This window comes from Sus scrofa, chromosome 14 (genome assembly GCF_000003025.6).
Source record: "Sus scrofa isolate TJ Tabasco breed Duroc chromosome 14, Sscrofa11.1, whole genome shotgun sequence".
Lineage (NCBI taxonomy): Eukaryota > Metazoa > Chordata > Mammalia > Artiodactyla > Suidae > Sus > Sus scrofa.
The window spans coordinates 110,552,724-110,564,844 of NC_010456.5; the positions used below are offsets into that span (position 1 = coordinate 110,552,724).

The 12,121-nt window shown below is 43.3% G+C and overlaps 1 protein-coding gene across 4 annotated transcripts in view; it reads left to right on the forward strand.

Annotated features, from left to right (window-relative positions):
• Nucleotides 1-12,121, forward strand: part of CNNM1 (cyclin and CBS domain divalent metal cation transport mediator 1) — a 62,362-nt gene that overhangs the window by 13,364 nt on the left and 36,877 nt on the right. The window lies entirely within an intron of this gene.

A 12,121-nucleotide genomic window follows, 5' to 3' on the forward strand; every position in this document is an offset into this window, starting at 1 on the left:
TAGAATAACATCTTTTGTGTTTCTCTTCCTGATTTGATAGAAAGTGGTTTGTTATGATTGTATAATTTTTTTTAAAAGTCTAGCATGTATCAAGGCAATTTTCTCAACTTATTCTTTAATATTAAAATACAGACATTGAGTTCAAGCTCCTCTGTAAACTCAAGAGGCTGTAAACTGTTTTTGTTGTTGTTGTTTGTTTATTTTTTCATTTTTGGCTGTCTCATGCATATGGAGTTCCAGGACCAGAGATCGCATCCGAGCTGTAGTTGCAACCTAAGCCGTACCTGTGGCAATGCTGGATCCTTAAATCACGGTGTGGGACCAGGGATCAAACCTGTGACCTAGTACTCCCAAGAGGCTGCTGATCCCATTGTGCCACAGCAGGACCTCTGTAAAGAGTGTAAACTGTTGACACTGTTAAAATTTGTTTGTCATACGTCATCACAAAGAAACATCCTGTTAAACTGAACTGTTTCTGTAGCTCAGGACTGCTTTTAGTCTTACAAAAGTATAGCATTTTAGAGCCAGAAAAACCACCTTGGGGGAGTTCTCCTTGTGGCTCAGCAGGTTAAGAACCTGACACAGTATCTAAGGATACGGGTTCCATACCTGGCCTTGCTCAGTGGGTTAAGCATTGCTGAAAGCTGTGGTATGGGTTGCAGATGCGGCTTGGATCTGGTGTTGCTGTGTCTATGGTGTATCCCTGCTGCTATAGCCCCAATTGGACTCCTAGCCTGGGAACTTCCGTTTGCTGCAGGTGTGGCCCTAAAAAGAAAGAAAGAAAGAAAACCCACCTTGAGGACCAGCTGATCCTCTCCTTTAATTTTAAGATGGAGAAAACTGAGGCCCAGAAAAGACGAATATAAAAATTGAGATGATAATCCCTTATAGTTGCAAAGCATTTACATTTGCACTGGTCTTTCCAAATGATAACTCGTTTTGTGCTCACCGTGCATGTGAAATCAATAGAATTTATCCCATTTTGTGTAAGAGGCACTTGGAATCTGGAGAGACAAGGCTCCTGCTCAGTGTGACTGAAACAGAACCAGAAGCCACATCTATGACTCGCAGATGATGAAGCCACAGACAGAGCTAGTCCCAAATACCCGGGACCACCTCCTCTGTTTATTAGCAGGTCAGTCTAGTGGGGCAGGTCACTTCATCCCTCTGAATGAGGCTTACCTTCCTTCTACTTAAAATGGCAAATATATTGATACTACATTGTAAGTTTACTGTGGAGGCTAAAGATAACGTCTGTGGAGCCCTTAAGACACTCCACCATTTGCCTCTCCTCACTGATCTAGTTGAATGCATTCTGTCTAGGTAATTGTTTTGTATAAGCGCTTTCTCTGATCCAGCCCATGTAGATGTCATTGTATATAATAAGAAAACAAAAGTGAGAGCTTTTTACTTTGGATAGGGTCCAGGAGATCAAAATTGATTGTGGAAATTTCCTTACGTTTCTTTTATCCTGTCATCAGTTAGGTTTCCTCCTCCATCACTCTGCCCTTCCTCCAACATCCCAGGCAAATAAAAAAAAAATAAAATAAAAAAAGAAACAAATATCACAGCCAGAATCAATGGAACCCCTTAAAGCTGCAAGCAGTCCACCAAAAGGACACATCAGGCTAGACGTGGGAAGGGTTGACCTGAAAGGCAGAAATATTGTGGGGTAGTGGGACAATGATTCCCCTTTCCCCGTCACAGTCCAACAACCTTCTCCTCTCTTGTGAGATGCTAGATATTAGCTCTGCAGACTTTCATGTGGGCTTCGGCCATTTACAAAATAAGTTCCTGGAGTTCCCATCATGGCACAGCAGAAATGAATCCAACTAGCAACCATGAAGTTGGGGGTTCAGTCCCTGGCCTTAATCAGTGGGTTAAGGATCTGGTGTTGCTGTGAGCTGTGGGGTAGGTCGCAGACATGGCTCAGATCCTACATTGCTGTGGCTGTGATGTAGGTAGCTCCGATTGGACCCCTGGCCCGGGAACCTCCACGTGCCTCGGGTACGGCCCTAAAAAGCAAAAAAATAAAAATAAAAAAGTAAGTTCTTATTGCTCCTAACACATTTAGCACAGGAAACCTGAAATTTGGCCTGAAATATAGAGTCTGCAAGGTGTGTTGGAAGACGCACAGGCTATGGAGGCCAATGGATCTGGGTTGTTTCCTGTCTTTATCACAAATTGATTCTTGGCCTTGGGTGAGTCAGTTTATTTTTCTGAGTCTCAGTTTCTTCATCTTCATATTAATAATAATAATCCCCATTTTGCAGAAAGATGATGAAGACCAGAAATGACACATGAACCCAGTGAACAGTAGGTATAGCATCACCATTATGGCAAAACCTGGAAAATGGAGTGGATGTTGACCTGTGCTCTTAAGAGTCAGCTTGGTTTAGATCAGAAATAGTCTGAAGAACACTGGAGTAGCTGTAGGCTCTCTTCACCTGGAATGAGAACCTTCAAAATGGCAGTTTTCAGGTCACCTCAGATGTCTGGCTCACTTCAGATAGAGCCCCCCAGCCCAGGACCACATCTCCCTTTTCCTAGGAACTAGCCAAGTTTGACCATAGCCCCTGGATGGCTCAGAACTAATCAATCTTTTGGATGGAAGGCCAGCCTTATGTTGTCTTTCATTGTGTCTTCCTCATCTCTGAGGTTGGTTTGTGGCCTGAGAATGATACCATCTGCCAAAGCTTAGCCAAGTCACTCTGGGTCATGGTGATTTTTTAAGCAGAGGATCCTTGTAACGTTTAGCTTGAACCTGAAGAGAGTCAAACCGGCCCCACCGGCAGCCTCCAAAACCAGATCTGTGCCCGAGAGGCCTGTGGTTAACATATCCAGTCTCATTTAGTTTCTCTCAAAGCCTCCACAAACCCTAACTCGGTAGGTCCCCTGCAGTCCCCCAAGTTCAAATTTTTACTCCACCGTTTATTTGGCTGAGTATCCTTGAACCAGTTATTTTCTGAATGGGGAACAAGCACAATCTATTTTGAGAGAATAGTGGGAAAGAAGGCAAGATATACCCCAAACCCTAGAGACCTCTAATGGCAGGAAGAGTTCAGAAACGCTCCTCCCTGGTAACCAGTCCATGTTATTGAGATGGGAAATGACCTCATAAAAGTAGTGTTTGGGGGTAGTCAGTCTGGTTTTATTGAATAGGATGGATTAGAACAGGAAAAAACTAATAGGATGGTTATTAGTGCAGTTGCCTAGGATATGATGAGGGCATGGAAATTAAGGACTATACACTTGCAATTAGAAGGCGAATATGAAACTTTCTTACCTTTTGAAGTCTTCTCAGTCTTTTTTTTTTTTTTTTTTTTTTTTGCTATTTCTTGGGCCGCTTCCGCGGCATATGGAGATTCCCAGGCTAGGGGTCCAATCGGAGCCGTAGCCACCAGTCTACGCCAGAGCCACAGCAATGCAGGATCCGAGCCGCGTCTGCAACCTACACCACACCTCATGGCAACGCTGGATCGTTAACCCACTGAGCAAGGGCAGGGACCGAACCCGAAACCTCACGGTTCCTAGTCGGATTCGTTAACCACTGCGCCACGACGGGAACTCCTTCTCAGTCTCTTTTACTGTTCCTCCTACATCCTGTTCACTTATATTGACCTACCAATAGCAGATGCTCACATTCTTGTGGCATGCATGTCTCGTTTCTGTAATCTCTAAATGTTGGAGTGCCCAGGACTGAGAAATGAGTCTCTTTGTCTACTCTCACTCCCTTGGTTATTTTGTTCATTCTCCCCAAGTCATTTACATGAACTCCAGAGTTCTATTTCCAACTGCCACTTGACATCTCTACTTGGAGATCAAAAAGGCATCTCAAACTTTTAACTCTCCAAAATTGAGCTTCTGCTCTCTTTGCTGAACCTACACCTTGCACAATATTCCAAAACTCCCTAAATTGCAGTTCCATTCTTCCAGTCGTTCAGGCCAAAACTTCTCTTTCTTGCCCCACATCCAGATCCTCATGTGGGCTCTGCCTTTAACATCTATAGAAAATCTGTCTACATTTCACTTCTTCCACCACAACCATTCCAATTCAAGCTACCAGCCATCTCTCACTCAAAGGATGCCAGAGCGTTCTGTGAGGACTCTTGGCTTCCACCTCTGCCCACTTCGTATCCATTTTTTCCCCCACATCCACAGCATGCAGACATTCCTGGGCCAGGAATCGAATCTGAACCACAACAGTAGTCATAGCCATGACAATGTCAGATCCTTAACCAGCTGAGCCACCAGAGACCTCCACTTTGCGTCCACTCATTACAGCAACTAGAGAGTTCCTTTAAAACATAAGTCAGATCATATCACTTTTTTGCCAAAATCAAACACACATGCAACACAAAACTCTACAATGGCTTTATCTTAGAGTAGGAGCCAAAGTCTTCCCAAAGGCTTTCCAGGCTCTATTGCTGTGGCACATACCCCACCTCTTACCTCCCTGACCTTGGCCCCTGCTACTGTCCATTCTCACACTCTGCAACCACCATACTGGCCTTCTTGCCTTTCCTCAAGCACATTGGTTACATTTCCAGCTCAGGGCCTTTGCATCTTGCTCTACTGATATCCCGCAGATATCCCTGGGGTTCCCTATCTCATCGCCTTCAGATTCCAACACCACCTTCTTAGGGAGTTCATTCCTGGCCTCCTCTTCCTAAAACTGTACCACCTGATCACTCACTCCACACATTCCCCATCAATCTTCCCTGTTTGCTTTTCCTGTAGCATGGAGCTATAGCGTTTGCATATTTATCTGGCTTATTATCTCTCACCCCACATACTGGAATGTAAGCTGCTGCAGGAGGAAAGTGGTTTTGTCCCTTGCATTCATTGCTGCATGCCCAGTGGGGATTTTTTTTTTTTTTTTCTAAATAAGAGCAAAGGAGAAGAAGGTAAAAATTGATTCTCGGGTTATGACTCTGTGTGACTATAGAGTTGATAGTGCCATTTGCTGTGGTGGAGAGGGGGCAGAGTGGGGATAGGGTCTTGAAGGTCACGTGTTCCTATTTGCACAAGTGATTTTGACAAGAGGACACCTCCATCAAAATGTCTAAATCAGGATGAGAATTCAAAAGAGACATTGACGTTAAGGTATAAATTTAGTTCTCAGGAAAGATGTGGTGGTGATAGTTAAAATGATGAGCTCTAGAGAGGAGAGAGGAGAGCAGAGGATCAAGGACTGGAGCAGAGGTTCTCAACTGCAACTGCCCACCTTGGAGTTGCCTGAAGAAGTTGTCAACATCCCAATGCCTGGACCTCCCCCCACACCAATTGGATCAGAACTTTGGTGGGTGGGACACAGGTATCGACAGGTTTTAAAGCTCCCTAGGTGATTCCCACATGCAGCCAGGGTTGAGAATCACTGAACTAAAGCCTTTCAGAAGTACGTATCTTTAGGTAAGAATAAGGTAAAGAAATCCACAGTGGAAACAGAAAAATGTCAGTCCTAAGAGACATAAGAAAGAAAAATAGGGTAGTCTTGACCAGTTCTTCCCATACTCAGATATGCATAAAAACCACCTAGAGAGCTTAAGGAAATACAGATCCTAATTCAAACTGCTGGGATGGGGGACCAAACTTCTGCATCTCTCACAAGCTCCCAGGCAATGCCATTTCTTCTGGTCCAAGGGCCACCCTTTGAATAGCAAGTGTCAAGAGCAGTGCTTCTCAAATTCTAGTGTATCTAAGAATCACCTGGAATATCATTAAAACAGATATCTGGGCCCCCCCTAGATATCTGATATTAAAAGATATCTGGATATCTGATATTTTATCCAGATATTAAAACAGATATCTGGATCACCACCCAGGATCCTGAATCTGTAAGTCGGGGGTGTGACCCAAGAACGTGCATTTTGAACAAGTTCATTGCTGCTGATCAAAGAACACACTTCAAATGGTAGAGGGTCACCAAGACCAAGGTAAGAAAGAAGAGGCACTCAGTACTGTCTACCAAATGAATAAAAGATGCTGTAGGGACACCAGGGAGACTAAGAATGAAGCAAAAGCCACTGTATTTTATAAGGTGAAGGTCATAAATGAGTCAGAAACCATAAAACCATAAAATGATTCTGCTTTCCTTAGTTCTCTATTTCCAAGCAATAAGCTTTCTTCCTAGCTTTTATATTTTATCTTGGGAACAATTACCTTACCAAAGTGCTGTCGCTATTTTTGAAAGAGAAAGAACGCGAATCAATTATCTCCCTTTTTTTTTTCTGGGCATAGGAGGTATGCTAACAGGGTCCTTGGGAGCTCTTCTCTGTGGATGTGCCTAGGCCATCTAGAAGCTGTATTTATTAAAGACCTTTGGGAGCATATTTCAACTCCTTTAAATATCAAAATACCAGTTGTGATACTGCTGCCACTTCCTAACTTTTTTTTTTTTTTTGAAGAGGTAATTTTTTTTAATCCAGATTTCACAAACTCATGGTGCAAAATGGGTCCCACAGCTTCCTCTGGAGTAATAACTGCTTTTCATTGCTTGTTGGATGCCTGTGAAAATGTGATTGAAATAACTCAAAAGCTACTACAAAACTAGTCATATCCACCCATGCTGTTCTGGCCACCATAAGCAGCTCCGTAACAGCCACTCAATGAACTGGCTCTCAAGGCCACTGTATGTGGACTGGGTTGACACCCCCATGCCTTGCCTCATCTGGCTGCTATATGCCCCATTACTGGCCCCTGTTGTGGAACTCAAGAAAAGTTCTATGTATCTGTGTTGCGTGTTGGCCCTGTCTTTGGACATGGCTGCCACAGCTTCATCGTGGGTGGCAAACTCTACATCAGCTTCGCCCGTCACTCTTCCATCAGGGCCAGTCTCAATATGGACTCTCACGGAGTTGAGTGGAGAGAAGAAGTTGTAAATGTCGTTCTCAGTGGCTTTGTATGGCAGCCGCCACACACTTCCTAGTTTTTAAAGCAAGGTTGCCAACCTCAGCACTGTTGACGTTCCTTATTGTGGGGCAGTCCGGGGCATTGTAGGATGTTTAGCTGCATCCTTGACCTCTTTCCACTAGATACCAGTAGCATGTCCTGCTCCAACCCAAACTGCATCTCCTGCAGACAACCCAGACTGTCTGCAAGCATTGCCAGATGTTCCATGGGAGGCAATCAGCCTCCATTGAGAACCACTGCTTCAAAAACAATGTCTGCAAACCTAGTCACCCTTCTAAAAAATCTGACTTGTAGTTTGGGTATGTCGATGCCAGGTAGTAATAAGATAGAGCACTATCAGTAATTCTTGGGGCAATAGCAAAGATGAGTTTGACGTTCAGTAGTGGGAGATTTTATTGACCTCAGACACACCAAGAGCCTAATAGATAATGCAGTACCTCTAACTACAATTGGTAGCAAAAGCTACAAGAAATCCTTTTACAAGCTCAGCACTAAACAGTCAGCTACTACTCTTTGCCCCAGACCAAAATAGCATAATCACCACGACATGAGAGAATGTGTTCATCAGCTTGCATGTAACCACCCTTTTTGTTCTAGGAAGTTCTTTCCTAGCTTTTCATGAGTTCTTAGCATCTTGTGATTTAAACTAGATATACCAAAAAGGCAAGGATTTTGTTAGAAATCTCAGTGCTTATTTCTCTTCCTCAGTGTAGACCATCAGACCAATAACCAGAGTGCCATAGAGCCTACCCATGAACCAGTGGTTTTCAAACTTTAGCCTGCATCATAACCAGCCATAAAGCTTATTAAACCATGGGTCACTGGACTGTACCCCCCCTGAAATTTTGATTTACCAGGACTGGGGTGGGGCCTGAGTATTTGCATTACTAACCAAGTTCTCAAGTGATGCTCATGCTGCTGGTGCAGGGACCACATTTTGAGAACTGCTGCTCTAAACTGAGTAATAGTTATCAGTCTCAGCTGAACATTCATATCGCCTGGGGAACATTTTCAGCTATTAATGCTATGACCCCATCCCAAACCAATGAAATCAGAATCTCTGGGCGTGGGATCCAGCCTTTCGAGTGTACTTTGTTTCTCAGCTGATTCTTTGTACAAGCCAGTGTCTTTAGAACCATTGAACTAGGTGAAATCTGTTCCAGAGCATTGGGGTGGAAGGGCTCACCAGGTGTCCCTATTTAATGGCGGGCTGAACTATGACTTAATCCCATAATCTGTCCCTATGTGCTTCACTGAGGATTACTTCTCCAGGTCCAACTAAAAGCATCCAAACAGTGTGGTCCAAACGGTGCTCAAGCCACAGGTGCATGTTCTCTACTTTGTGTCTTATCAGGCTGTAGACAGCACTGGAGCTAGAGATTGTAAACCAGAGGCTGAGAGGAAGTAGTCCAGGCTAGAGGGAAGCAAACCAAGGCTTAAGGAGTCTGTAGCTTCTAGAAGCCAGGAAGGTATGTCCGCAAGCCAAGCCATCAGGACAGGGCTGGGGCTTTCGCTGTGGCTGGACACCAGGCACATGGCAGGGTTTCAAGCCAGAGGCCAGAGAGTCCAATGTACCAGTTTAGAAGTGAGCCTGGAATAAAATTACTCTTTACAGCAAGACAGATGTAGCCTTAATTTTTAGAAAGTGCATTGCCATAAAATCCACTGTTTCTTTATCGTTCAACTCAACCTAGAAATTTCCCATCTGTTGGTGTTCAACACCACAGTAGTATGGGCAAGGGACATGTAAAAATACCTCATGAAGTGGTAACGTTCACAAGTTTTCGATTTAAAGAATTACCTTTTGCCTCATTATAGCTGAATGAGATGCAGCAGGCCCTTGGAATTAGCAAGCTTAAAGTTTGTCACTTGGACTATTTTTAGCAAATGGAAAGATGATTTTTCCAGGGCGCCAATTGCTTTGGACTCACCTAATAGGCTGGGAGTGTGCCGGGCAAAGCACTTAGCAGCTCCTTAACATCAGCAGTTCGACGCAGCCTTGCTGTTTTCCATGTGCCATATTGTTTGCCGTAATGATCCTAAAGGCAGAGTCCTCCTAAATTCTTCTTCACAGAGTCAATAATGAAGATGTTTTCCTAGGGATGATGTCATTAGGTAGTTAGCAGCCTATGTAGAGTATGTGTGTGGGGGGGGTGCCTGTTATCTGTGTGTGGGCAGGCACATATGTATACACACATGCAAGTGAGGGAGAAGAGAGACACACAGACCAACCAAGATCAACACAGCTCCAGTTGAAAGAGATCTTCAACTAGGTGCTCAAGTTCACCATGCCTGAGGATGGAAAAGTGAATGTCAGGAGTGTATCACGCTTTGATTTTGAAAGTGACTCAGAACATTTCGGAGGGGTATATGTGAAAGCTCCAAATAAATAACACACTTTCTGGAATAGGAAAGTGAGAATAAAGCCCCTTTGCTACCAAAAAATAAATAAATAAAAATTGGGGGAAAAAAATCTTCTTCAAGGAAAGTGGGCAGCAAATGAGAGAAAATCTTTCAATGGAAGTTGAAAAAGGCTAATCTGGAATTCCCTGGTAGCTTGGTGGGTTAAGGATCTGGCTTAACCACTGTGGCATGGATTTGATCCCTGGCCCAGGAACTTCCACATGCTATGGGGATGGCTTGGGAAAAAAAAATAAAAATAAAAAAGGAAAAGAACCAAGAGGCTAACTTGCTTAAGAATATGCATAGAGAGGAGTTCCTGTCCTGGTGCAGCAGAAACGAATCTGACTAGGAACCATGAGATCGCAGGTTCGATCCCTGGCCTCGCTCAGTGGGTTAAGGATCCAGTATTGTTGTGAGCTGTGGTGTAGGTCACAGACGCAGCTGGGATCCTGTGTTGCTGTGGCTGTGGTGTAGACTGGCGGCTGTAGCTCCGATTCGACCCCTACCCTGGGAACCTCCATATGCTGAGGGGGCTGCCCTAAAAAGCAAAAAAAAAAGAATATGCATAGAGAAAAAAAAAAAGAATATGCATAAGACACATGCATAAGCTAGCAATTTCTACTGCCTCTCAGTAGATTCTGGAGAAAGCTGGGGACCTGTCCAGACATTTCTAATTCACAAAATGAGGGATTCTCACAAGTCTCGGGAATGTCTCCACAAGCTCTGAGACTCTCCTGTATCCTACATGAAGCCTGTTGACAAATAGTTAAGTTCTATATAAATGTTAATGATCATCATTAGCCTAAATTATTTCACAGACATTCTGCTTTTCTGGTAAGTTGGAAGGAAACTGACTTATCAACGGACCCCCGTAGTCATGAGAAGGACCTTGAGAAATTCTGGTCTGTAGAGGGACAGCTCAACAGAAAAGGCCACAGTTCCCATTCACAAAACCTCGTAGAAGAGGGGATTACTATAAATCAACTATAAGGAAAATATAAAAATCATAAAAAAAGAAGACGGGATTAAGTCGAAATATAAGCAACTCCCTCAAGGATGCTGTTAGGATGCTATTACTCATCCATGAGAGGAGAAATAAAGCACAGTATAAACCAGCTTTTGCCCAGAAAAAGATGAAACTTGAGGCCTCAATTCCCCAGTTTACGAGTTTGAAACGCACATAAGTCATCCCTTGGAGTTGATAAGATCTCTAATAAAAGACATGAACCTACTATGTCCCAGCTCCACAGCCCCCCAACACTTCTGGGGCCCAGGAAGAGGGGAGTACTAGGAGGTAAGTCTCGTAAAGGCCAGGCTTTTGGAGGGAATGACCTCAGGTATGTGTGTCATGGGAACAGCTGGTTTTCTTGTCCCTGTGACAGCTCAGAACAGGGTTGTGTGATTGCTGATTCCTGTTCCAGCCTATCCCCAAGAAACCATGGCTTCATTTGTCTGTAGGTCTCTACAGGCACTTGAGGGAATTGTAAAGACTGATTGTGAATTATAAAGTGTTTCTAAAGAGATTACCTAAGTACTTTGTCTTGAATATTATATAATTAGGATCTAAAAATCTCTATTCCCTGGTGATCCCATAGTGTGTCCTCAAACTGACTTTATAAGGTATATATAGATCAGTGGTGGATATTCACATGGAAGTACGGGTACTCTTTGTGAAACAGCATAAAATATTAATTTAATCTCATTATGCGAACTAATCTCAGTGGCACAGGAACTATGGCCCTATTAGATATATACCTTCTGGGCCCCACATCCTAAAAATTATCTGATTATAGAAAGTAATTTTAAGTTAGCACTTTTCCAATTTTTTCCATTATGCTAATGATCTGTTTTGTCATCTACTAGCACGTTAGCAGAAAAGTGAGAACAGGTACCAGAAGTTTAAGAACATGTGTTTAAAAAAACAACTTTAAATTGAGCACATTCTAACAACATAATCTAACTTAAACTACAAAACACCTCAGTCCAATTGGGCAGGATGTAGTTGTTTCAAAGGATAATTTTAGAACCATTGATGCTATTTAAATGTTAAACACATTCCATTTTTTTTTTTTTTTTAAGATTTTAGGGTCTGCTTTCAATATCATCTCATATCAACTATGGGTTTTTATTCAGTCTCAGTTCAGTTCATCAGGCACTTATCGGGTGCCTGCTGGATGGAGAAAACCCTGTCTAAGCGTATGAGCCTTTGTCCTGAAGAAGCTTACGGTCTGAGGAAGAAATGTGGCCCGGTAGAGGACACACATGTTGCAAGTTACAAGAAGCAGCAAATTGTGATAAATTGCTCTGGTGGAGCTACAAAGGGCTTAGAAACACAGGCAAGGAGAGATTGATTCAAATTCAGAAGGGGGCAAATCCGGGAGAGCTTTCTTGAGGAGCTGGCACCTGAACTGGAACTTGAAGAGCCAGTAGAGAGAGGGGGAGAAGGAAACAGTGTGAGCGAGGACTCAGAAAGTGGACGTGGAGGAAGTTGAGGAGCTGGAGGGAACCTGGTGCACCTGGAGCACAGTGTGATCAGAGGATGTAGCAGGGCATGCTGTTAGAAAGACCGTCTTGATAATGCCAAACTTAGGAGCCTAGACTTGTGTCTGTGCACACTGGGGAGCCATGGAGGGTGTTTGAGCATGATCACATCAGTTTGGGAGTAAGTTGAAAGATAGGTTGAAGGTGGAAAAGAAATTAGAGACTGTTCTTAAGTGATATAAATGCCATCTTTCCTGTTAAAAATCCCAATATGTAGCTATCTTGAGATTTGAGGTATTTGATACAAAAGTTCATGTGTTTAAAT